Here is a 27,750-nt window from a genome sequence, read left to right on the forward strand (position 1 = left end):
CATGCCCCCAGCAGCCTTAAATGGTCTATGCTTTATAAACACAGAGGATGTATTGTGTGTGTGAGAGAGAGAGCGAGAGAAGCATAACTTAAGAAGAGGCATGTTTCAGGCTCTCAGTCAGAGCCCTGGCCATACTGACCCACCAATTATTGCTCATACATACACATACACACACACACTTTCACTCACTACTTAAGGCTTAAAACTTCATTTTTTGTAAAAAAAAAAAATCCTGGCTTGGACAGTGACATGGTTGATGTGGTATTCACACTACAAGAATAATGCAGTCATATACTTTTGACCATGTCCAAACTGAAACACATACACACACACAGTGCTCTTGGTAGAAGAAAAGAGGGTTAAGCTGTGTGGGCAACCGTTGAATGCACCATTTTTAAAAATGTTGTATTCATGATGCAGCATTTTTTAAATGAAATGTGTGTCTTTCCTTTTATGCAGCATTCTTTAAATGTATGTTGTTTTGATGAATGTAATTGCATGCTTTGTAAATGTGGTTAGTTACTTCCCTTCCAATAAAACAGGGCCAAAATGTATGTATCTAGTGTCACTTTCAGTTCAACTGTGAGAATTATGCATAACTGAGAAAAAATGCTAAATTGTCCACAGATGTGAGTGAATGTATGTTACACTTCCATTTACTGGTGCCCTGTCCAGGATGTGTTCCTACTTTGCGTCATGTCATGTCAGCTGCAAATGGAATGGAGATGCTTGCAGATTCCTGTGCAAAAATATATTTTAATGACAAAAAGGGAACATTTTAAAACACCCACAGGGGTCTCCACAGGCAAGAACTCATCAAGCGGACCTGGGACAACAGGCTTGAGGAGGGAGACATGGAAAATAGGTGAGATAAGATACTGAACAGGCAATTTCAACTGATAAGACACTTCATTAACTTGTTAAACAACCTTGAATGGACTGACATACTTAGCTTGTAGTTTTTTCACCATTCACTGAACCTGAAATCCTGTGTCAAAAGCCACAACTGGTCTCCAGGCTGGTAGGAAGGGATATCTCCACGGTGGCGATCAGCCTGATCTTTATTTCTACTCAACATGACCTCTATGCATTAGGTCTACTCCTACACCACCTTACTACACCTCATCCAATCATCTACTGCATATAAACAAATGCACGGAGCTCCAAGACAGCACAGGCACAAAATTCAGCTGCCTGAGGAGGAACGGCTTCATTTTTGTGATTACCAAGTGGAATATAATAGACAAATTTTTCTGCAGCATGTTTGGTGCTGATTAACATTGATGCTACACTGGTCTAGTTCAGTATATATTCCAGACAGATTTCATGAAGCTGATGGTAGATGTTTTGTAAATGTGCAGAGTTCAGCTGGTAGAGAAAACAACGGATTGTAGTAAAGTTTGGGTGCTCTCTGCTGCTTTCAAACAGTCATCTGAAACTCATATGTATGACTGTGATGCTTCAAAGCAGTTGTTTTTGTTGATAAATAACTGAAGTATCAACATCCAAATGAATCAGTTGTTCTCACTGATGTGATGGGGTGCGAGCTAATGGGCCATTATCTTTGACAGTGGGGAGGGGATTTCTTCCCTGTGTTTTTCGTGAATAGTCAGTGTGTGACATTAGATTCATAGCAAAATAGAAGAAAAATGAATTAAAATATAAACAAGCTGTAAACAGCAATAGGATAAAACTTAAGGGGGTCTCCGCTGCTTTGTAAAGAAACAGCCCCCATGCCTGTCTCTGAAGCATCTATCTCTACTATGAATGGATAACTAGATGTTTTAAGATTGTAGTGGTGGTAAACACAGTCTTTTAACTTTTCAAAGGCCTTCTCGGCTTGATTAGTTCAATGTAATTTACACACATTACTGGCAAGCAGTGTAGTGAGGGGAGCTGGAAGGGGGCCCAAAATTATAAATGAATCACCTATAAAAATTTGCAAAACCCAAGAATCTCTTTAGTTCTTTAACTGAACAAGGAGTGGGCCATTGAGTGGGTCACTGAAACAAACAAAAAATCATTGCATAGATAAGCAGTTACAGACAATGAATGAATGGTTTATAATGTACAAACAAAACAATACATTGTCGCTTGCCATTAACAACGTACTTGAACTTGCCTTGTGTTTGTTTGTGTATGTTCAGTGAACTCAGTTGGGCATCCCGCATAAGCTTTGCATTTGTGGAGGATGGACATTGGGACTGGAGCTAATTTAGGGGAAATTAATAGTATTAATAGTAAATAGTAAAAAAAATAAAATAAAACCCTGAAGCTGAAAGGCTGAAGCCTTATGAATTCTGGGAACTATTAAAAAGCCATCTCTCTGTAATCCAAGTAATTGTGGTAACTCGTAATATGAAATAAGATCTTGCAGGTGTTCAGGAGTCTCACAATATTGTTGCTGGGTTTGTGCTGAATATTAGCATATGTATCTTTTTTAGAACAACTTTTTTAGGTAGGTGAAATTTGTAAAAATGGAAAGGCGTGTCAGATTACCGTAGGTGTGGCTGAAAGGCCTCAGACTCCAGAGGGTTGAATGCCTGCTAGTGCATCTTGACCGTAGTGCATTACAATAGTTTAGCCTTGAAGTAATAAATGCATGTACTAATGTTTCTGCATCATGCAGGGATAAGGCATTTCTTATCTTGGAAATGTTACGAAGATGTAATAAGCAGACATAGTGATCCCACCTACGTGTTGACTGAATCTATGTCAATTATGACGGCCCATGCAGACACAGGCAGAACATGCTAAACTCCTCACAATCATCTGTAGTGGGGCTTGAACCCACAACCCCAGGACCCTGTTGTGTGACAGCGACACTACCTGCTGTGCTACCATGTCACCCAAGATTTAAAATTAGATCTGCTAATTTATTTTTTGCCTCTTTTGGAGCCAGGAGCAGAACCCTTGTTTTGTTACTGTTTTAGAAGTAGGAAGTTCCGCAACATCCAGCCTTTCATGTCTTTTACACGTACCTTTTTTCTTTAAACTGAATTTGTCTTCCCTTCCTGGATTGGGGCCTTATTGTGCTGGAAATGCTGGAAAGTCTTATGACTTAAAGGGCTATGTCGTCGGGAGCTGTTAGCTCCCAATTGGTCCAGCTAAACACAAACCAAGTGTTACTGGGACCTACCCCGGGAGCCAGGCCTGGGGTAGTGTGTGATGGCAAGTGCCCGGTGGCTGGGCAGCCTACGTGACCTGGCAGCGCACAGCCTGAAAAAGCAATATAGGAAGATCATGTGGGCTCACCACCAGCAAGATCCAGAGTAGGGTGCTGTGCAGTGTCCATTAGACACAGAGTGGGGTTGAAGGGACCCCTGGCATCATAGAGCTTGGCAGTAGAAACTCACTGTGGGGGAATGTTGCAGGATAGCTGAGTGGTGGTCGAAAACTGATTCACAACCAGGAGTTCAAATACAATAGAAGTTTATTTTCACACAAGAAGCAACAATTAAAAATAATCAAAACTTCATATCATATACTATCAATCACAATGTAAAGGTCTGCACCCCCAGCCAGCCAGACTGGAAATGGCTGAGTTACCCCATTATTACCTTTAGGCTATTGGCCTAGCCCAAATACACGTGAGTTTGCAAATTGTAGGGTTTAACCATAACCTTGCTTTCTTAATTAAATTAAAACTACTTTTAATAGTCAATCCTGTTATAACTAAACAAACCCTTATTAAAACATTCATGCATTAACATAACATAAAAAAACATACGAGTTGGGAAGTTGGGAACTAGAGAGAACCCCCCCCCCCCCTTACTTAATATGTAGAATGGTACCATCCTAACTTTAGCACAAACTCAGGACTACATAACCCATCACCACCTGTGCTCGTGTCCTTTGACTCACAGCAGGTCGCCGGCATGCTGGAAGAAACAAGTAAGCCAACCATCAGTTGGCCACCCTGAATAGTGCGAGATAAGCATGATCGTTTGTGTTTATTTTTCAGAGTTCAGAAAAAGAGTGTGCTTGACAGGCGCCACCATGATCACAGAGAGTTGAATAAAAGAGTCCTTAAAATCATATAAATTGTCCTTGCTTTTGTTCCTGGTTAACACTCTCTAAAATATCCTCAGCATGGAATGGACAAGAGCTCCGTTACAGGGAAGGAGTCGGAGCTGGTGTGGGAGGTTGAGAGATACCAGCTAGATACAAGTAGGGCTCACCTCTACACAAATCAAATCAAATCAAATTTATTTATATAGCGCTTTTCACAACTGATGTTGTCACAAAGCAGCTTCACAGAATTCCAGTAAGACAAAGATTTGACACGAAATGTAAAAACAAATGTAAACCCTCAAGTGAGCAAGCCAGGGGTGACAGTGGCAAGGAAAAACTCCCCCAGCTGAGGAAGAAACCTTGGGAGGAACCAAGGCTCACAAGGGGTGACCCATCCTCCTCTGGTCAATCTACTGGTGATAATAGTTAGTAGTCCGTGAGAACTTCAGTGTAGGGACAGCTTCAAGGCACTTGGTGGTTGCTGGAGCGTGGGCAGCTGGTCTGAAGCGTGGAGGAAGATCTCGACAGTCATCCATCAGTGTCCCGACAGACAGGTGGGCAGTTGTTTACTCGGAAAGATGTAAAGGGATGGAATTAGTTTTGAATTGTTTTGTGTTTGTAAAGTAGAAAATATGAAAATTTCCAGAGTGTGGCTAAAGACTCCGGCAGATCTGACTATGACAGCTTTAACTAAAAGGAGAGAACCAGGAGGACACACAGACACGGGAGCATCCTGAAACACTGGCATCCCTCCGCTCCACCGTCAACAAACCTGAGTGATCGCGAGAAGCGGCGGGACGACAGCACCAGCGTCTCAGTTTACTATAATTCCCTGTGTCCATGGACCCCCCGAATCTGCCGCCTTTATCTATGGGGGAGCATTAACTACCAAAAGATAAACTAAACAAATATGTTTTTAGCCTGGATTTGAAGATTGCGACTGTGTCTGAGTCCCGAACATTTTCTGGAACATCATTCCAGAGTCTGGGGGCTTTATAAGTAAAGGCTCTTCCCCCAGCTGAGGCCTTCTGAATTCTGGGAACAATTAAAAATCCAGTATTCTGTGATCTGAGTGAACGTGGAGGCTCATAATAGGAAATTGTATCTTGAAGATATTCAGGAGCAAGCCCATGTAGAGCTTTATATGTTAATAACAAAATTTTGTAGTCAATGCGGAATTTAACAGGCAGCCAATGAAGTGATGATAAAACTGGGCTAATATGTTAAAATTTTCTAGTTTTAGTGAGAACCCTAGCTGCAGCATTTTGAACTACTTGAAGTTTTCTTAAATTGCTGCTGGTGCATCCTGACAGTAGTGCGTTACAGTAGTCAAGCCTTGAAGTAATAAAGGCATGTACTAATGTTTCTGCGTCCTGAAGGGATAAGGCATTTCTAATCTTAGCAATATTGCGAAGATGTAAAAAAGCTGTCCTAGTGATACTACCTATGTGTTGATCAAATGATAAATCCGGGTCAATTATGACACCAAGACTTTTTGCTGCTGAACCAGGTTTAACTGGAAAGTCAGCGAGATATAAAATTAAATCTGATAATTTATTTCTTGCCACTTTTGGACCCAAAAGCAGGACCTCTGTTTTGTTGCTGTTTAGAAGGAGGAAGTTACACAACATCCAGCCTTTCACGTCTTTTACACAGTCCTCTATTTTCTTTAATCTGTGTTTGTCATCGGGCTTGGCTGAAAAATACAATTGTGTGTCGTCTGTGTAACAGTGAAAGTTAATGTCATGGTTTCTTATAACTGTACCTAGCGGTAACATGTATAATGTAAATAATAATGGTCCTAAAATAGAGCCTTGTGGAATTTCAAATCTTACTTTAGAATAATTTGAATTTAGATTGTTTACTTTTACGAATTGATAACGTTCCGTTAAGTAAGATTTGAACCATAACAGGGCTGTCCCTGTGATTCCAACCATGTTTTCTAACCTTTCTATGAGAATATTGTGGTCTATTGTATCGAAGACTGCGCTTAGGTCAAGAAGCACCAACAGGGATACGTGGCCTTGATCAAAGGCAAGAAGAAGATCATTTGTTATCTTGACTAGAGCTGTCTCTGTACTATGATGTTGCCTGAATCCAGATTGGAATTTTTCATATATATGATTCTTATGTAGATATGAACTAAGTTGTTGGGCCACAGCTCTTTCTAAGATCTTGGACAGAAATGGCAAATTAGAAATAGGCCTGTAATTAGACAGTGTACTAGCATCAAGATTTGGTTTCTTGATCATAGGTTTAATAACTGCTAGTTTAAAAGCTTTGGGTACATGACCCAGACTAAGGGATGAGTTTACTATAGTTAAAAGAGGATCAATAACAGCTAGTAGTACTTCTCTGAGCAACTTTGTGGGAATTGCATCAAGTGTGCAAGTTGTACAGTTTGCAGAGGTGATAATCTTCTCTAGTTCTAACTGTGGGAGTGGGTAAAAGGTTTCAAGTCTTTCTTTTACAGTTACATTATGTTTTATATCATTCACATCGGGTGGCAGCCAGGATGGATTTGATCCAGTGGCTTGGTTTGTTGTCTAATATTCTCAATTTTATTATTAAAAAAGTCCATAAAATCTTTACTGGTGAGAGTTGCTGGAATTAGTTGTTCAGAACCTGCTTGATTTTTTGTAATTCTAGAAAACACACTAAACAGTGCTCTCGGATTATTTTTATTATGGGAGATCAGCGAGGCCAGATATGCTGAGCGAGCTTTAGTGAGGGCATTTCTATACTCTATAAGGCTGTCCTTCCAGGCAGAATAGAACACTTCAAGCTTGGTTGATCGCCATTTCCGCTCTAGTTTTCGTAATGTTTGTTTTAAAGTACGGGTCTTATCATTATACCATGGTGCGAGCTTTTTCTGTCTTATACTTTTATGTTTAAGTGGTGCTACCTTTTCTAAAGTAGATCGACAGGTATTTTCTAGGTAATCAGTTAGTACATCTAGGTCCATTGGGTCTGATGGAGTTGGAACTGGGGTCGATAGTTCTGGTAGGTTTTCTATAAATTGTAGGGCGGTAGATGGTTATTATACGCTTTGTAGAATAGCGAGGGTTCGTGCATATATTACGGCTAAAACGTAGCTCATATGAAATTAAGTAATGACCGGAGATTGCTGAGGATTGCGGTAAGATATTAATTTTGTCAATGTTAAGACCTAGTGTCAGAACTAATTCTAAAGTGTGGCTGCAGTAGTGTGTAGGCCCTGTTATCCATCCATCCATTATCTGTAACCGCTTATCCAATTTAGGGTCGCGGGGGATCCAGAGCCTACCTGGAATCATTGGGCGCAAGGCGGGAATACACCCTGGAGGGGACGCCAGTCCTTCACAGGGCAACACAAACACACACACATTCACTCACACACTCACACCTACGGACACTTTCGAGTCGCCAATCCACCTGCAACGTGTATTTTTGGACTGTGGGAGGAAACCGGAGCATCCGGAGGAAACCCACCCGGACACGGGGAGAACACACCAACTCCTCTAGGTCCTGTTATATTTTGAGTAATACCAATAGAGTCTAAGATTGAGGTAAATGCCTTTTTTAGTGGGTCACTTTCCTTCTCAAAATGGATATTGAAATCTCCTACAATTATAACTTTATGATTGCACACCGCTAGGTTTGTAGCAAAATCACTGAATTCTTTCAGAAATTCTAAGTAAGGTCTGTAAATGTTGCATAATAAAAATGTGTCCTTTTTTGTGACCGGATTTGTAATAATAGTGGAGAGAACCTCAAATGAAGAGAAGGTGTCACTTTGTTTAAGAATAATTTCTAAGGTATTTTGGTAAATTACACATACTCCACCTCCTTTGCCTGATATTCTTGGGCTATGTGCATAATTATAGCCTAGGGGGGTGGCTTCATTTAGTGCTAAATATTCATTTGGTCTAACCCACGTTTCCGTGAGACAGAAAACATTGAATTTATAATCACTTATAATATCATTTACGATGAGTGCTTTTGAGTTTAGTGATCTTATGTTGAGTGACCCAAATTTTAGTTCTGAGGTGTTGCTGCTAGGTGTTGTGTATGATTTAATATTGATTAGGTTGCTGAAACAGGCTGATTTTGTTTTTCTACTTTTACATTTAGTTCGGGGGAAAGACACAGTCTCAATACAGTTGAACCTGGGTGACGCCTCAAGACAGTTCGCAGACGGTCGGTTTAGCCTGTCTGTCTGCGGCCTGGTCCCGGCTCTGGATTGTCAGCAGCTATCTACACTACTCTGCTGACTAACTAAAAGACTATGTGCTATGCTGCAAGAAAGTAAGGCAGCAACCTCCCGCGTGGGGTGGATACCATCCCTACCTATAAGACCAGGCTTACCCTCAAAACGTAACCAATTGTCTATAAAGCCCACTTGATTTTTGGAACACCACTTGTTAGCAGTTTAACGCCCAAAGTCTGCTGTAAGCTTCGTCGCCACGCCACATTGGTACACACAGTGTGGGAACCAAACTCCTCGAGAGGGCCTGGTCTCCTCAGTCTACTCAGGAGCTGTACAGATGGAATTTGTCCCAGTAAATAAGAGAGTCACTTAAATGCGTCTTTGCCTTGCAGAGAGGAAACACTATATTCGAACACAAGTTTGCTTGAAAGGGTACTTAGTATCAGAGCACCCTGGTCTAAAGGTCAATGATCGACCTTGTGGCTGTTTTCTGATCTGAGGCCATATGTTTTGGACACTCATGTAAAGAGAGGGGCTGAGCTGTCAATTGATCAACATCTGGTGTTGAGTTGGATCCAATGGTGGGGAAAGCTGACGAACAGACCTGGTATGCACAAACTTATAGTTAGGGTTTGTTTTGAAAAGCTGGCAGAGAATTCTGTTCAGAGGGATTTTAAACTCTCACCTCAGAGATAATTTCTCACATGTTCTAGAGGACGTAAGGGGGAATGGAGTCTAAATTGACCCTGTTCTGGATGTTCGTCATGAAAGCAGCTGCATAGCTGTGGTAAAAAGCTTGTCTGTACCTGTTATGGTGTTATGGTGGTAACCCAAGAACCCAAAGGTGGACACCATGGGTGAGGGAAGTTGTTAAGTGGAAGAAGGAGGCTTTTCAAACTTAGCTGGCTTTAAGAACTCCAGATTCCACAGATGGGTACCGTCAGATATGGATTTGAAGAAAATGTATGACCGTGTTCCCCAAGTAATTCAGTGGGATGTGCTTTGTGAGTATGGTGTGTCAGGGTCACTTCAGCAAGCTGTATGGTCCTTGTACTCTCAGAGTTCAAATTGTGTTTATATCCTTGGGGTTGGACTCCATCAGGGCTGTGCCTTGTCTGTACTCTTGCTCCTGATATTCATGGACAGAGTAGCAAGGCGTAGCCTGAGACAGGGAGACTTCCATCGGAGGACTAAGTTGGTGGCATCTCTGCTATTTGCGGATGATATTGTTCTTCTGGCTTCTTTGTACGGAAAACCTCCAACATTCATTCGAATAGTCTGCAGCTGAGTGGGAAGTGGCCGGTATGCGAATAAGCACCTGATGGACTGAGGCCATGGTTATTTCCTGGAAACAGATGGCATGCTCTCTTCAGGTAGTGGCTCAAAACCAACCCCAAGTGAAGGAGTTCTAATACTAACGTGCCACAAACAAGAAGTCAATATCACCAAACATTCCCGTTTTATTAAGGTGTATCCATATAAATGGCCCACCCTGTACTTTAGAAAATGTGGCGCCAATTAAAATAAAAGTGATTTGACAATAAAAGCTTGCCCCATGGTACAATGGTAGAATGTATACCTTAAAACAAAGAGTACGGCAAGGAGAGCAGAAAAGGCAGTCAACCAAGCTGGAAATGTTGCACTCTGCCTGGAAGTACAGCCTTATAGAGTATAGAAATACCCTCACTAAAGCTCTGGCCTCACATACATAATAAATATAATACTAGTGTACTGTTTGGTGTGACTTCCAGAATTACAAAAAATTCTGCAACTCTCACCGGTAAAGTTTTTATGGACTTTTTAAATAATATAATCGAAAATATTAGACAACAAATTCAACCCACAGTATTAAATCAAACTTCACTGTTATGTGATGAGGCTGACTAATGTATCTGCAGAAGACCATCATGTCTAGAACTATAGATTATCACCTCTGGAAATTGTAAAACTTGCACATTAGATGCAATTATTTCAAAATTACTCGAAGTACTACCTGTTATTACCAATCCTCCTTTAACTATAGTAAAGATGTCCCTTATTCTGGGCCATGTAAACTAGCAGTTATTAAACCTCTGATGAAGAAATCAAATCTTGATGCTAGTGTATTGTGTAATTACAAGCCAATTTCTAACCTGAAATTTATATCTAAGATCTTAGCAAAAGCTGTGGCCCACCAACTTAGCTCATATCTACATAAGAACCATATATATGAAAAATTCCAATCTGCATTCAGGCCACATCATAGCACTGAGACACCTCTAGTCAAGATAACAAACAAATTTTTTTGCCTCTGATCAAGGCTACATATCCCTGTTGGTGCTACTTGACCTCAGCACAACTTTCGATATGATAGAGCACAATATTCTCCAAGATAGGTTAGAAAACATAGTTGGAATCATAGGGACAGTCCTGTTGAGGTTCAAAACATTACTTAACAGAACCTTATCAGTCCGTAAAGCTAAATGATTTATCTTTCAATTATTCTAAAGTAAGATTTGGAATTCCACAAGTATTTATTTTAGGACCACGCAGTTATTCACTGTTATAAATAACCATGGCATTAACTTTCACTGTTATGCAGACGATATGCAATTGTACATATCAGCCAAGCCTGATGACAAATACATCATCACCATCATTTCCGCTTAATATATTTGTTGCCAAAGGGCAAGTAAAGAAGCCCACACAGCATATTCATCAGTGTTGAATCAACACTTTTAGTGTTAAAATAACACTGTTGGAGTAATAATTTATCACTCTATGTTAAGTTAACACAAATAGTGTTGATTTAACCTGGGAGAATTTGCTGTGCAGGCATGTCTGTGGGAGATATAATGGTCTCCATGGATAAAGACCAAGTATGAAAACATTTTTCTAAGACTGGCATTCGAAGCTCCAGGAACACCATGCCCACAGTCAAGCATGGTAATGAGAATATTTTTCACTTTTCAGGGGATAATGTAACTTGTTATAAATGCATCAGGTTACATGACTACATTAAGATTATGGAGTAAATCTTCTGGAAGCCTGCAGGAAAAAATGTTCTTTTTTAGCATTTGGCCTTCTAGCAAAACAGTGATGCTGAATTCCATTGATTATCTGTGGAGTGAACTAAAGACCAGTGATGGAACCGAAACATTCCAGCCTCGTATACTTGAAGACTGTCACAAAGGAGGAGTGGAGACATACAAACACTTGTGTGTGTGTGTGTGTGTGTGTTTGAGTAATTTTTTGTTTATACTTTTATCATCTTTATTTTGCTGTACATAAAATTATACAACAGCGTAGTGTTTATGTACATGAACTGTTATTTATGCATATTTATATTTATACCCGACTCCACTCTCTATTTGCGATTTCAGAACAAAGTACTCAATGTGGATGGGGTCAAAGTCAAGCTCCAGGTAAGGCCTAGTCTCCTTTCCAATATTGTACAATTACTAGTCAAGTAGATTTCTAATTTATAATTGCACTTTGTATTGAGTAAAATGAGTGGTTGGGAATGATTTTATTAGCTGCTCATTTCATAAAATCTCTGAGCATCACTTTTATGTCTTGAGGTTGTGTGATGTGCCTCTTAAAGTTTCCTGATTGTTTCACATAAATATAATCAATGTATTCATTTTGGAGACAAATGTCTTATTAGTGCTTAACAGGACTAAGACACATTCTTCCCATTATCCTTGTACAGACTCTTGGTCTTATTAGGTTTGTTCCCAGATGTACAGGGTGGGCCATTTATATGGATACACCTTAATAAAATAAGAATGGTTGGTGATATTAGCTTCCTGTTTGTCCCATATACATTAGTATATGGAAGGGGTAAAACTCTTCAAGATGGGTGTTGACCATGGTGGCCATTTTGAAGTCGGCCATTTTGGATCCTACTTTTGTTTTTTCAATGGGAAGAGGGTCATGTGACATATCAAATTTATTGAGAATTTCACAAGAAAAACAATGGTGTAACATTATTTCATGAGTTATTTACTACTTTCTTAACACTTATAAAATGTGTTCAAAGTGCTGCCCATTATGTTGGATTGGGCCGTCTTCAAAAAGGCCACCATGGTCACTACCCATCTTGAAAAGTTTCCCCCTCCCATATACTAATGTGCCACAAACAGGAAATTAATATCACCAACCATTCTCATTTTATTAAGGTGTATCCATATAAATGGCCCACGCTTATATCCAAGCACACACACACACACGCACACAGTGTAGACTATGTCTCTATCCTTACTGTGTCATTTTATTTTATTACGTTTTATTGTTTTTGTGTATTTTTTGTGTAAGTGCATTCATTTCTCATCCTGACCAATATAATCCAGCAATTATGAAAGTAGTGGTGAAAAACCTTGATTAGGCAATAGATGGAGAGTTTCACCCTGTGATGTGATTATCTGAGCTAATTGGTTTCAACCCCCTAAGGCAGAAGCAAATTAAAACAAAGAGTATGGCAAGGCAAATAAAAGGCTATTGCTCATCAGAACCACATGGGGTTACTGATACTGTAAAAAGGTCAAATGATGGAGTGTGAGCAACAAGGAAAAACAGCCTTGTCTTTTTCTTTAGACCAGTGGCAGTTCTAGCTTTTGTGACACTCTAGGCCAACCCACCTTTTAGCCCCTGCACAGAAAAGAGGAGACGTTGCAGCAGGGTTTCTATTGGAAACCACACGGGCATTAGTTTACTCTTTTGAATTCACATTATATTTATAATGATGAATATGAAGTGTTTATTTGAAAAAACAGATTTTAAAATAACCTCTTTGGATCAGCACCTTAATGTGATGGAGGGGTTTGTTGCTTGCATGTGCCTAGGAGATACAGGTGCATCGAAATAATTTGGAATATCATCAGAAAGTTAATTTATTTAGGGGAGTCCTGCGTTTGCAGCGAGGGATTTAGAAGGCTGGACCAGAGCTAAGCAAAATCCCCCAGAATTTAACAATTTTTCATACAGTAAGTGTTTCTTTTTGGACTCCCGACTGGTTTTTTATGTTATTGAAAGGTTTTTGGCACATAGAGATGACAGCAAACTCCAGAAAAACAATCGGCAAGCAGCCAACAACTAATCGCCTACCTGATAACGACAAATTAGCCGAACTAGTTAAGCTAGCTGTTGCTGATGCTATCAGGGAGGCTATTACTGCTCTTGTGGAGGATGTGGCAATGCAGCTAAAAAACAAGACTCAGACTCTGCTAGATGCTCAAGTTGCTTCTCTTGGAGAAATGATCTCCATGCAAACTGATATCTCAAAGTTAGTGGACTATATGGAAAAAAAGCAAGAACCACATAATGGATTTGGATATTAAACTCTCTGCATCTGTAAAGAGGTTGGAGGAGAAAATTCGTAATATAGGTTACGCAGAGATAACATTCTTGTCCATGGCATTCCAGGAAATGCAGAAACTGTGAATGCTCTTGCTTACCTTACAGATGCAGCCCGGCCGTGTATATTGACCCTGTTGAAAGCAATTATATTGTCTTTTTGTATCTTTGTGTGAACTTTTGTTATCCCTTTCATATATATATATATATATATATATATATATATATATATATATATACAACATTATATACAGGGATTGGACAATGAAATTTAAACCTGGTTTTATTTATTAGTATGGTGTACGGCCTCATTTTGCGGCCAATACAGCGTCAATTAATCTTGGGAATGACATATACAAGTCCTGCACAGTGGTCAGAGGAATTTTAATGCCATTCTTCTTGCAGGATAGTGGCCTGGTCACTACGTGATGCTGGTGGAGGAAAATGTTTCCTCATGCTCACTCCTCCAAAACACCCCAAAATGGCTAAATAATATTTAGATCTGATGACTGTGCAGGCCATGGGAGATGTTCAACTTCACTTTCATGTTCATCAAACCAATCTTTTACCAGTCTTGCTGTGTGTATTGGTGCATTATCATCCTGATACACGGAGTGCCAGAGTGCCATGTCCCGGCCGTGTATATTGACCCTGTTGAAAGCAATTATATTGTCTTTTTGTATCTTTGTGTGAACTTTTGTTATCCCTTTCATATATATATATATATATATATATATATTATTATTTTTTTTTTTTTTTTTTTTTTTTTTTACTAATTTTGTTGTTTATTCTCTGTGTATACCAACATGGGTATGGGTGTGTCGCGTGGTAACATTATTTGAAGTATTTCTGCTTAATTGTGGTTATTAATTATAAATTATTATTACTATTATTAATTTTAGATAATAACACTACTAATAATTTTTCAGAAATTTGGATACTATTCATGCTAGAATGTGAGTTTTCAGGATCTTCAGACTCTCAAGGACAGACTCTCTGCATAGTATTATTTCAGATCAAAGAACACTTTAGTGGAAAGGAATTATAATCATTCAATAGACATAGCACAATTATTGTAATCTCACAAACGGGGATCAATGTAGATGAAACCCTTCTTATGAGTCTAATAAGTGCCTAGGCTATATGGCTTGTGTAACTAATATGGTTTGCGCTAAATTAAATTTAACTAATGATTAAGATGTAAATTTACCAAGGGACTTAATTAGACATCAGCTCTGAAAATTATATTTTTGGAGCTTACTTGACACAGTTCGACCAACTGATTGGCACAGCGGTTCCGTTGCGGTGGCAGCAGAGGGTCCAAGCCCTGGCCCGTCCTGTTCTCCCGGTGGGAGTGGCTGAGGCTAGTCTCACTAAGGAGGCGTCACTTACAGGTTGGGCAAGCCACTTCAGGCGCCTTTGGAGTGTTGTGACATCAGTTGGGGATTCCCCTCTTAGGCTAGCTGTCCTGTTCCTTGGGAATTCCCAGAGAAAGGGGGTGTCAAAAGAATCTTTTTTTTTCCAAGTTCAGAAGTGACATCTGGAAGTCTGTAGATTGACTATTTACTAATCTCAGAGGTAATCTCTTATTCTGGCCAAAAATAAGTTCCACCTGCTTTGATCAGCCGTATGTAAAAACGCTTTGACTGGGCAATCAAAGAATACAATAAACAAACAAACAATAGTAAATTGAGGCTGGTGCTGAGTTATTTCTAAAGTCTCATATATCTGAAATTACCCAATGCTAACTGACCAGAACGTCCCCTGTCCAGTCCTAAGTTTAGTCCTTGTTCTCAGAGTGTTTTCAGAATAATGAGCAGAGTCAGAGCTCTTCTGGTCCGTCCATTGATCCCAGACCGCAAATCTTTTTAGCGCTTCTCTTATAAAGTCTACTCCATTCAGCAATTCAGCTCTCTAGGCTCCTACCTTTTGTTTTCTTAAGCGACTCCTCAAGTGACTCAACCTTCCAACTTGTACAACTGTTTTTTATGTCAGCGCTGTTATGCCTACTTGGGAAGTAACTTTTCTCTTATTTGCTACTGGGTCTGGGGAAGTACATGTGAACGTCTCAATTAATTAATATTATTGAATTAATATTTTTTTAAATTGAGAAAGGAATTGGTCTTCTTCGTGACTCAAAATTAACATCTATTCGTCAAATCAATTCATGTTATTATACATTAACCTGAGAGTAACATAATTAAACAATAATAAGACATTGCATAATGCATAACTGGATCCAGAAAAGCATAGTGTCCAAGATAACTCTTTTGGGACAGATATAAACAAGAGAGAGAGAGAGAGAGAACGGGTTGCTTTTGGTGACATAATTTCCCAAATGACTGTTGGTCCATGCTGGATTGAAGTATGAATTTTTTTAGAGAAAATTAGCGCATTCCTTGGGGCCATGTACCAATCGTCCGTAGAGATTAGTCAAATTTTAGTCAAATTTAGACAAATGTTCTTTTAGGACAGTTCTGAGTTCTATCAGGTGATAGCCTTAATGTCCACTCCCCAGGGTTCTGTCGTTACCATGGCGTGTTAATCTTGTATCTAGTCTAATTATAATACTTGAAAGAATAAGTTCAAATAAAAGTTTCTAGTTTAAAGAAAATACTTGAAGACGACCTTGGAAGATTAGCAGGTTTATTTCAATGCATCGGAGAGCACATCAGAAGGCCTTCAGAGCACTCACAAAGACACACAAGGAAAAAACACAGTTTACATAGGCATCTTTTGGGGTGAGATCATCTCGCCCCTCCTATTTTTTTAATTAGGTTGCATTCCATAGGACCCCAATTAACATGGTACCTTTATCTCCTAAGGATGTAGGATGCAGAGTATTGGACTAAAAATAAACTAACTAAAACATACCATAAAAACAAATTAAAATAAAAAAAATAAACAGACCAAAACATATCATCATTTCTCCCCAGACAGGTCATACTATTGTATGATAGAATATTAGGCAGGTACCCTTAATAAGACACGTCCCAGCATGGACGGCTATAACAACTTTTAGAAATGTCGACTGTCCTGGGTGACTTTAAGAGTCAGTCAAAACTGGAGGCTGGCACAGCTTATATACATAGACCATGCTCATCAATCAAGCACAAACCCTCCCTTGGGTAATAGGTCCGTAATGCTGAATTGTCAGGTCCTCCTTTCTCCCATTATATGGGCATTCCATGACTGCTCAAGCCTTATGGCCCTGTCTTCACACCCATTCACAGTCTTTGGGGCTAATCAGCCAATAACCAATAGGCCAAATTACATCCTACTATTGGCCACCTTACAATACAGAGTCTATCTGGGAGTAATGTATATGTAAATATTTAGCAAGCTTAACATGGAGGGTAGGTGAATTGGCTTCTCTATTAACTGTCCTGGTGTGTGAGTGAATGAGTGTGTATGTGAATGAATGTCTGTATGTGTGAGTGAATGTGTGTGAGCCCAGATATGGATTGGCACTCTGTCCTGGGTGAAACCCTAGTGGCCGATGCAGTCCTCCAGGTGGACAGTCGTTCCTGGTCGAGAGTACGCTGTGCACGTTTGGCTGCCGTGTGTGGATTGTGTGTTCTGAGCAGTGTGGATTGTAACGCATCCTATGGTGTCTAGAAAGGCACTATATAAGTGTAAAGATACATACATGAACTATCCCTGTTCCTAATAAACAAGAATGGCATGTGCAACTGCGTTTTCTCATGAGTAAATGCAAATGAATATATGGATAATTGATTACAGCAAATAACAACAAAACATAAAGCATTAAACATGCAAAGGAAGGTGTTTGCTCCTAAAGACGTTGTCTTCTGCCTATTGTGATTTTACATCACGTGGATAGGCACGTTGCTGACTATAGGGAGAGGTAGCTAGCACTTCACCTCAGTCAGATGGCTTGACGATCCGAGTTGGTGTAAGGTAGGACATGGCATGTCATACGAATAGTTTGAGAAGATCCACTGGATTGTGCAGGTTGAAGTATGGGATATTGTCCTGTGAGTCCAGACATAATCTTGCCCACCATGCTGCGAATAAATGGCATAACACAACTTCCCAATATAAACAAAATAAGAAGAAACAAAAGCAACAACATACCCATTCTAATCAACACAGCTTTCCATTGGCCTGAAAATAGCCAAGACAACCATCCCTCTCCAGGGACTCCTCCCTTTGTGTTGGCCACATGTTCATCTCTCAAATCCTTAAATTGTGTCATAAATTTAGTGAAATGATCATCTTCAGCAGTGTTCATAGGGATGTAAGTACAACACTCTTCTCCAAACAGAACACAAAAACCATCATCTGGAGCTTGCATAGAATCAATAGCAAACCTATTTTGCACCACCATTTTAGAAGTTGCATCTATCTGCTGGCCCAAAATGCCAGAGCACCTATAGTGATATTCATAAATCTTTGCTGGTTGTACCAAATATAATTGTCACGCCCTCGTCCTGTCATGTCTGTTTTCCCTGCCATGTGCTCTCCGCCTCCTTTTCCGTCCTCCTCGTTATCTGTCTCAGGTGTGTCTTGTCTGTGTCATGTATTTCAGTTCCCTTGTCTCAGTTCTTGTATGTCGGTCATTTGTTTCACTCCCTGGTCATGTTGTTCTTGTTCCTATTCCCAGTCTTGTTGTGTTGCTTTGTTGCTCAGTCTGGTCTGTTTGTCTCCGTCGTGTCATGTTCCCATTTCAACTCCCAGGTCATGTCGTTTCCTCTGTTCGTTCCAATTCTAAGTCATGTTGTTATCCAGTCTGTTTGTCTCTGCGTTTCCACCTGTTCGTACTTTCCAGTCTGTCTGTCTCTGCGTTTCCACCTGTTCGTACTTTCCAGTCTGTCTGTCTTGTCTGTTGCTCGTTCCCTTGCCTTGTTCCTTTCGCTTCCCTTGTCTCAAGTTTGTTTGTATATTGATTCAGTCTAGCTCTCTTTGTATCTGTTCAGTTCTCTGTTTAGCTCTCCTTGTTCAGTTCTCTGTTTTACTCTCCTTCTCCAGGTCCTTGTTTAACTCTTCCCGTACTATCTTTATGTTCAAGTCTCTGTCTAGGTCTCTTGCTTGTTCCGAGCTGTCGGTAGGTGCACAGGTAATAGTGCAACCTCTGACCTGATAAAGTAACTGGAGCACAAAATCCTTTCCAGGTAGGAGCTAAAGATTGAGCTATTTGTTTATCATCATCACAGACCCAAAATATATCAGCCACTGGTACTGTACCCTCACCCAAGTCTATGTTCAATAACTTTGTGTTACTGTCCAGATCCCAACCTGTACTATTTAGCTTTCTTCTGCATCTGTGAACTATTCCTCTCTCAGTTGGGACAGAATATTGACAGAAACAATATGGATATGGCCATCCATGGAGTGAATGGTCTGTACAATGCTGAACAACTGTGAGCCTGTTCAGGACTGTAGTTAACATTCATGCTCCACAATAAGCAGACTAATGGGCATACTGTAGACTTATTTACACATTCAGCTAAACCTCCCAATGGAACAGTTGTTGGGACCCCTTTTTTAGAGTAACACGCTATGCAATCATTTTCAACATTTGTATGGGCTGTGAATTGCAAATATTTATACAACATGTTCTGAGTGACGTACATTGTAACTACCTCAGCTTTATCCCCTTGGCCGTTGTTAGTCTCTGAATCAATAGTTCCTTTTAGCACGTATAATTCTAGGGCTTCCCATTTGTCCATGACTACTCTGTGTGAGTGATTAAGGTGTATGCTCTCATAGCACATCAGTGAGTCACAATGTGCACTAACAGTGAAAATCCCACGACTTGAACGTTGTGAATTTTTTTGGCATTGGAACATGCCGTTTATGTCTGCAATTGTATCATTAGCTCCAAAATTCTGATACTTCACAAAATAATCTTGCTCTATCTTGGACTGATGTAGGCGATGTATCATTATCAGTGCCAAGGCACAACATATCTTATGAGACTGTTGTCTTGGTTTTGTTGAAGCTGGATTGACACAATTGGGGATTTGAGTACAATTTGATATACCTGGCTTATGTAAGCATGTCATTGACCTCGTGCCCTTCCTATTTCCTCTCACCAATGTCCATGCATTAAGCACATTGTATTCTCCTGGTGAAAGACTTGATGTCCCCATGCATACCTGCTGACTACTTATTGGACAGTAGTGTTCACAAACTAATCCTTCTGATGTGTTCCAAGTCTGCCGTACTGCAGAATATTCTACAGATAAGGCTACTGCTCGCTACTCACGTTTGAGTGAAATTAGAACTGGACCTGTGTCATTTGATGACTGAGTTATAACTGCCATTACTTCCTCTTTCTTTTTCTCTTTTTTCTTCAGCTCTGTCAATTGTGCTCTTTGTAGTTGTAAAGTTAGTTTTTCCATATTTTCCTTTTCCTGCTCTTTCTTTTTCCTGTGTTTTTCTACATGGTGTATAATGTGGTCTTTATACACAGCAAAATCTGTAGTGTGACTTGGAGTTAATTTTCCAGTGAAAATAATTTCGAGTTGATGGGTGTTGATTTGGGTGTTGTTTTTACAATTGCGGTGCTAAAAGAGCTCTGGGGGTGGTGCTCTTTAAGCGAGTTGAGTGCATACACTCCTGACTGAGTTATTTCTACATCCGGTTTTAACGACCGCCTTTTCTGTAGCTCTCGGTGACGGTTGAGAAGATCCAGTTTCGGAAATATACAATTTCAACAGGTAAGAACCCAATATATGTACTAAAACATGCCGTTATTCGTTATATAAAATTGGATTAATATCTATTGTGGTGTGAAGCTTTGTATTACTATATGTGCCGTTAAAATCGAACCTTTTTTAACTGCTGCGTATTGGCTAGCCTTTTTCAATTGTAACTGCTTGTTAGTGGCCTGCAAACACTGCTGCTAATCCCCACAGAGCGTCTTTTTATATTATAACTACGTTTTGGTTAGTGGCCTGCTAACATTACCGCTAAGGTCCACAGGGCGCACTTTTTTCTATAACTGTTAGCTAGCGGCCTGCTAACACTGCCGCTAGTGCCCACAGAGCGCTCCTTTTTTCTATTGCAACTGCTGTTTAGCGGCCTGTTAACACTGCCGCTAGTGCCCACAGAGCGCGCCTTTTTTCTATTGCAACTGCTGTTTAGCGGCCTGTTAACACTGCCGATAGTGCCCACAGAGCGCGCCTTTTTTCTATTGCAACTGCTGTTTAGCGGCCTGTTAACACTGCCGATAGTGCCCACGGGGCGCACTTTTTTCTATAACTGTTTGCTAGCGGCCTGCTTACACTGCCGCTAGTGCCCACAGAGCGCGCCTTTTTTCTATTGCAACTGCTGTTTAGCGGCCTGCTAATACTGCCGCTAATGCCCACAGAGCGCGCATTTTTTAGCGTGTAAAATAGTTGTTTTTGTTTGTTTTTTGTAGGTTTTTTAAAGTTATTAAACATGTTGTCTGTTTGGATGAAGTTAGGTTTTCTCCACTGTGTGCAGGTCATGTAATATGTCAGTATGTTGCTAAAGGTGAAATACCAAAGTACCAAGAAGTACATTCGATTGCAGGCAGGTTTCACCTATTTGGACTTTATTAGTGAAGGTGAGTAGCTATCTTGTGTAACCCAAGTTTTTATGTGGTATAGTTATTTCAAGATCAGATTTTCTGTACTGTGTATAATTTATTGTAATTATGTGTTATTAAAGACATTCATTAATTTAAGCAAGTTGCTGGTGTCTGTTAAATCGCATTACCAACATTAGTCACTTGTAAGCTTCCTGTTGCAAGCCTGTTGACAGTAAAATACAAGGAAGCACTGAAAGTGAATTTTCCTGCTGTTACTTTGTGATAACAGTTCTCATCTTCCAAATTTTAACTTGCTTCTCCTGGTTATTTAGCATAAGAAATTCCACACTTTTTGTGTCATTTATTTTAGTTTTAAAATTGATGACTGTTGGCACTTTTAGTGCTCTGCTTGCATATAAATGTTAGTTTTGTTTGTATATTCGTACAGTTTTAAACCTGCTTATCTGGTGTCTTGTTGTACATCCTTTAGTCAAAAACAAGTTTGGGATTCCTGATGCAGCTGGACTTTACATTTTTGATGAAACTGACACAGCAGTGGAGGAAGATGTCTTTCTTGAGCTGATAAGAGGCCAATCCTGATTTATGCTTCACAGTACGTGACAGTGTTTCAGATGAAGGTAAGTTTTATCTTTTGTAATGAATACACTTAAGAAAAAGATAACTCAGTGGGTTGGTTTCCCAGACAGGGATTAATCCTAGCCCTGGATTATTGCCTCCTTTCAATTAAAAATCAGAATGCCGTGTAGTCCAGGACTAGGCTTGATCCTGGTCTAGGAAGCCACCCCAACATCCCTTAGCCAGTACAGTTTCAAATATGGTTGTGGGTATGACTGTCCCATGCTTTTATATATATATATATATATATTAATTAAGGTTTATCCCTCATCTCCTCTTTCTTTTTAAAGATTTTTCTCCTTTAGATCATTCAACACCATCTTCTCTCACGGATACCAAGTCATCTTTTTCAAGTGACAGTGACTTCCTCAGAAATAGAACCAGGTCTACCACAGAGGTTACTGAATCAGAAGCTGCAAAAGAGGTATCTGAGCAGTTTACAATTTTGGACTCTGCAAAGCATCAGGATGTTTCAAATTAAATTTGACTATTTTGAGATTTCAAATGGTGAATGCCACAGTGAATATGTTAGGAGTGAGGAAAAAGAAAGATCACTTTTCTTACTCTTTTACCCTTAATTTTACCCTACATCTGCAATCACTAGACATTTGTTGTTTGTGTTGGCTTGCAGAATTGTCACTTTCTAACTTGTCAACCATAAACAATAAAAACAAAAATTAGTAAAAACATTAAATATATTTCCTCCCTAAGTCACTGAAATGTTGTGATGAATCCTGTTTTGGTATGTTGTCCATATTACAGCCTTAATTTGAAATATACAGTTAACTGTTTTTCTCATGTGAGTAGATGGTAGAGAATGCCTTGCTTAATAAACCTGGAGGTCAGGATGTTCTTGAGGAGTACAAATCAGAAAAATCGCTGAAGCACCGCACCCGTAGGCAGCTTGTCAACATACTGGCTATCCATATGACTGAGATGCATGGGTAAGTGATTTGTGTGTAGGGTTTTTTTTTTCTTTTTTTTTTTTTTTTTTTTAAAGTTAGTTGTAAAAGTTTCAGACTGAGTAGAAATATTTTAAGAATAAATGTAACAATTTTTCAGAACAGATTGGTCAGAACAATTATTGAACCCAATAGTCAATAGAATTGTATGGTTATATATTGTTTTTGCTCTAAAAGAGGATTCCTTCCCGTAAACAGAAAGAGAAGTATGCCCTGGGGATCATTACACTATTTCCATCACTTAATGATCCTTTCTCTCCAAAGGGTTATGTAAGTGTTTTCTTTATGTCTTACATTCTAAAAAACACTAGTTTCACAGACTAGAGCTTTTTTAAAGTAACTTTAAAAGAGGGGCAAAATTTCAATAATTTTATGGGATGCCAAAGTACCACAGGCAAGTGAATGTGGTACTTGCCTGTTTTAATATTTATTTTACACCTTCATGACAAGTCACATCAATGAGAATGCACCCAGTGCCAATCAATGTATTGAATTAATGCCATTAAGTCAAAAACTACAAACCTACTAATTGACTCTGATTTTCTGGTTCTTTCACTAATTGTTCATCTCTAGCAGCTCCATTTCCATTCATTCACACTTCTGTACCTGCATTTTGTTTATGATCAGTGAGTGATTTTATAAATTTGTAAGAGCAATACAATTTTTTTTGGGAAAATAACTTAACAGGAGCACTTCTATGATGGGGAAAAAGGCACAGGATATTTAGCATGGCGCCTGAAGACAATGTCCAGGAATAGATCTCATCAGCCAGCTAAAGCCATTACAGCACCTCAAGCACAAGGACCAAATCGGCGAAGATCACCAGCCACAGTGTCTCCGCAGGTTGATGGAGATGCCTGCCGAGAGGCTATATCATTTCTTGTTCACTGTCCTGATGAAGCAAGCGTGTTTCAGAAGATGAAGTTAACCTTTCAACATCGCCAGGACTTAGTGCATGACCCACAGAGGACCACAGATGTCTTAAAAACATTCCCGTTTTTTGGATATTAAAGGACTTTTGAGTTACGCATTTATGTTATTTATGTCCGGTTTTTAATTTGGTTAGATAGCATTTAACACAACTGTTGTGTTTGTGTGTGTTTCTACAGGTGAATCAAGACTTCCTTTTGCTGTTTGGTGCTGAAACAGCCTCCAGGATGCTTGAGAAGTGGGACACGGCTTTCAAGTCGAAGGTTATTGAAGAGGCCAAATGCCTGACTCAGTCAACCGAGCTGCAACAACATCTAAATGCTGCTGAAAAACTAGCACGTAATGATGACACCAGTAAGCTACATGACCATGCTTGGTTTATGATGTGCATTTTTTCATTGTACGAAATGTCTTCTGCATTTAACCTATCTATAACAGGGAATGAACACACACACACACACACACTCTAGGGGGATGTGAACACACAACCAGAGTCGTGGGCAACCATTATATTCAGTTAGCTGGTGCTAGTTCCTTTCTGCCTTCCAAAAAGATATTCATCTATTTCTCTTTTTCTTCTTAATAGACTGGGACAGTGGCATGGCGTCTCTGTTGCTCCTTCTTCATCTCTTGCCACCAACAGCTGGACGAAAGAGAATCAAAATAAGTCCTAGTGATGCAGTGGACAAAATGGTGCACTTTCACAAGGTATGTCTCACCTGTTAAATTGTCATGAGAGAATATTTCAGACATTAACTCAACAACATGCATAAGAAACAACATGCATAGTCATTTTTTTTACCCAGTGATATACATTTGTGAAAACAAATGAGCCAATCAAAGTTTTAACATTGTTAACTATACATCAACCGCGACCCTGAAATGGAGAAGCGGAGAAGAAAATGATGATGATGAACTATACATCAATCTCTCAACAGCAGGGACTTCTGGTACCCTAGAGTCATCGGCATGCAATAAACAGTTAAAAACTTGTCAGCTCTTCTTCCCACTGTGCTTTTAAGAAGTTAAAATTATTATTCACGCTTTACTGAAACTGCCTGCCAGTTGAGTGGTCAAACTGTAGCATGTTACATTAAGCAGCAAATACCACTATCAGTAAGAAGTTGAAATATCTCTTTAAGGTGTTTGTTTTTTCTGTTTTTCAGTCATGCTGTAGCATAGATGAACACCTGCGAGGAAGAGAGGGTAAACAGCCGTATATCCTTGCAGTTGGCCGCACCCAGAAGAAAAATGATACTTTTTACATTGTTGTGGACAAACAGCTCATTCCCTGCCAAGCCAGCAGCTCGTTGGGTGCTTTTGATGAACTGTTTAAATCCCACTATGTGTTCAACCTGTCTTATGATGAGTCGCTGGTGCAGCTCTACACCTTTGGGCAGACAACTGTTTACCTCATTGATGTTACAACAACAGATGAGTCTCCTCGAATGCGTGAGTTACGGGCAAAACTTTTGAACTAAGTTTTAAAAAATGTTTAAGTGTTTCATTTGTTAGGCTGTAAATTTGGCCCCCCAGCCCTTGATAACTCATTTAAGGATTGTTCACAGTTTTTATCCTAGCACCAGTTTTAAGTTGATGTGTGCACAAGATTGTTGTAGGCGTCAATTTTGAACATATTCTGGTTTCAAGAAGCATTTAATAAGTGTTCATGAGAGGGATTTTTCTCAGAGTGCTGATGAAGCAAACTCTGAGACATTTCAGGCTAATTTTCAGAGTCTCGAAGATACTGTAGAGGTTGGTAGCATAGGGGTCACACAGAACATAGAAGCTGGATGTTTTGAGGACAATGGACAGTTTCTTTACAAAGAAAATACAAAAAATATCTGCTCTTCAATTGTTGCGAAACTCCAAGGAAGTGGTATGGCAAATAGTGTTGTTTCAACAATTGTTAGTGATTTGGAAGAACTTGCAACAGGACTGCACTCCCAAGTAAAGCATGAAATACTGTCTGTTGTGCCTGTAGATGATCCTGTAAGATCTAGGCTGGAAGAAAATCTTGAGAATTTTGAAAACCCATTTGATAGTTTTAATACTGAATCTAAAAGAACAAAATATTTCAGTGAGAAATGGGGGCTAGTAGAGCCAGTAGAGATAATGTTAGGAGTTCAATTTGATGCAAGGTGAAATAAACATACAGGTACTTATGATCAAGTTCCTGTGAAAGACACCTTTGTGTATATTCCAATTATGGAAACAATAAAATTCATTTGCCACAATTCTGATGTTTGTAAACTGCTTGGGGAGCATTGTGTATCAAAAAAAAAAGGCGTATATGAAGACTTTTGTGATGGAAGTTATTTTAAGACACATCCATTGTTCTCAAAACAACCAACCTCTTTAAAAATTCAGATATTCTATGACGACTTTGAAACCTCTAACCCATTGAGTTCAAAACGTGGTGTTCACAAATTGGGTGCTCTCTATTTTGTCCTCAGAAATCTGCCACCAAAATTTAACTCTGCTTTGATGAACATACATTTGGTTGCACTGTTTCATACACAAGATGTGAAGAAATATGGATTTGATCCTATTCTGTGTCCTCTGATTAATGACATCAAAACACTAGAGAACAATGGCCTTGATTTACCCTTCTCTAATGAAAAAGTCCATGGCACTATATGTCAGATAACTGGGGATAACTTAGGGATGCACACAATTTTGGGGTTTACAGAGTCATTTAATGGACGTTATTTCTGTCGGTTGTGTTTGATTGAAAAAGATGATGCCCAGAATGTTTACTGTGAGGATGACCCCAAGATAATCCTACGTGGAAAAGAGCTTTTTGAAATGCATTGTAATAAGTTGCAGTCAGACCCACAGAAGTTACCTGTGTTTGGTTTAAAGCACAATTCCACTCTTAACAGCCTACAGTATTTTCATGTTTGCCAAAATTTCTCTTTGGACATAATACATGACATTCTTGAAGGGGTGGCACAGTATGAGATGAAATTACTGTTGGAGTATCTCTCTGAAAAAATTTTGTCAAAACTTGATCTGTGTTCTAGAATTTATGCTTTTGACTATGGGTACTTGGAGTGCAAAAATCGTCCTACAAGGATTAACTTGGGCAGTAGTGGCAATAATATAGGTCTCAATTCCATTCAGACTCTATGTCTTGTAAGAAACCTTCCTTTGATTTTTGGTGACATTGTGCCAGAAGGAAATTTGAATTGGACATTGCTGCTGGTTTTACTGCAGATAATTAACATCATATTCTCTCCATCTCTTACACAAGGTATGACTGTACATTTAAAGCATTTAATAATGGAGCATCATGACTTGTTCAAGCAGTTGTATCCAGATAGAAATCTAATCCCAAAACACCACTTTATGATACACTACCCAGCTTGTATAAGAAAAATTGGGCCCCAAACTCATATGTGGAGCATGAGATTTGAAGCAAAACATAGGGTTTTTAAAAATACTCTTAAAAATGTTAAGAACATAACCAAATCACTTGCAATAAAGCATCAAATGTCCATAGGGTGTTATTGGGAGACATCACCTTTAAACCATATTGAGTATGGGCCCTTGAAATCATTTAATGTGGTCAGGGAAGACAACAGAGAACTGTTGGCCCGAGCATTTCATGCCATTGTTCCACAAGACATCTTTTCTACTAACTGGGTTAAAATCAGTGGGACAGAGTACAAGACAGGACTGATAATATGCAGTGAAATTGAAAATGAAATGCCTGTCTTTTGCAGAATACAGAAGACCATTTTAGTCAACAGTGTTATCTACTTCCTAATGGACAAGCTGGTGGTTGACCATTTTAGTGAGCATTTTCACGCCTTCAAAGTATTTGAAAGTGATGAGAAAGATGTTATCAAAGCAGACAGTCTTGTAATTTATAAGCCATTTGACTTACAAAATGCTTATGGTGGAGATGAGAGCCTATATGCTGTACCTTTATTTTCTTTGTAACTGCACGTTATAGCCAATCCACATGGTGCTTGGATAATTTTCTGAATAAAGAGTTCAGTTCAATGGTAGTTTAAGTGATTGTGTGTTTTTTAAAATATACTTTTTCTGTTAATGTTTTTGTAGTCATGCATGTGTCGAGAATACTTTACAGATTTAGTGCAAAAATTCATGGTGGGGTTGCAATGCATAAGCACCATCACATGTCACAAAACTGC

At 39.3% G+C, this 27,750-nt stretch overlaps 2 pseudogenes; both read left to right on the top strand.

The window, feature by feature from the left end:
• The window catches only part of LOC136665458 (ras-related protein Rab-26-like), a 201,273-nt pseudogene that overhangs the window by 77,343 nt on the left and 96,180 nt on the right, over nt 1-27,750 (top strand).
• Nucleotides 13,234-25,068, top strand: LOC136665157 (uncharacterized; annotated as a pseudogene).

Source organism: Hoplias malabaricus, chromosome 13 (genome assembly GCF_029633855.1).
Source record: "Hoplias malabaricus isolate fHopMal1 chromosome 13, fHopMal1.hap1, whole genome shotgun sequence".
Classification (NCBI taxonomy): domain Eukaryota; kingdom Metazoa; phylum Chordata; class Actinopteri; order Characiformes; family Erythrinidae; genus Hoplias; species Hoplias malabaricus.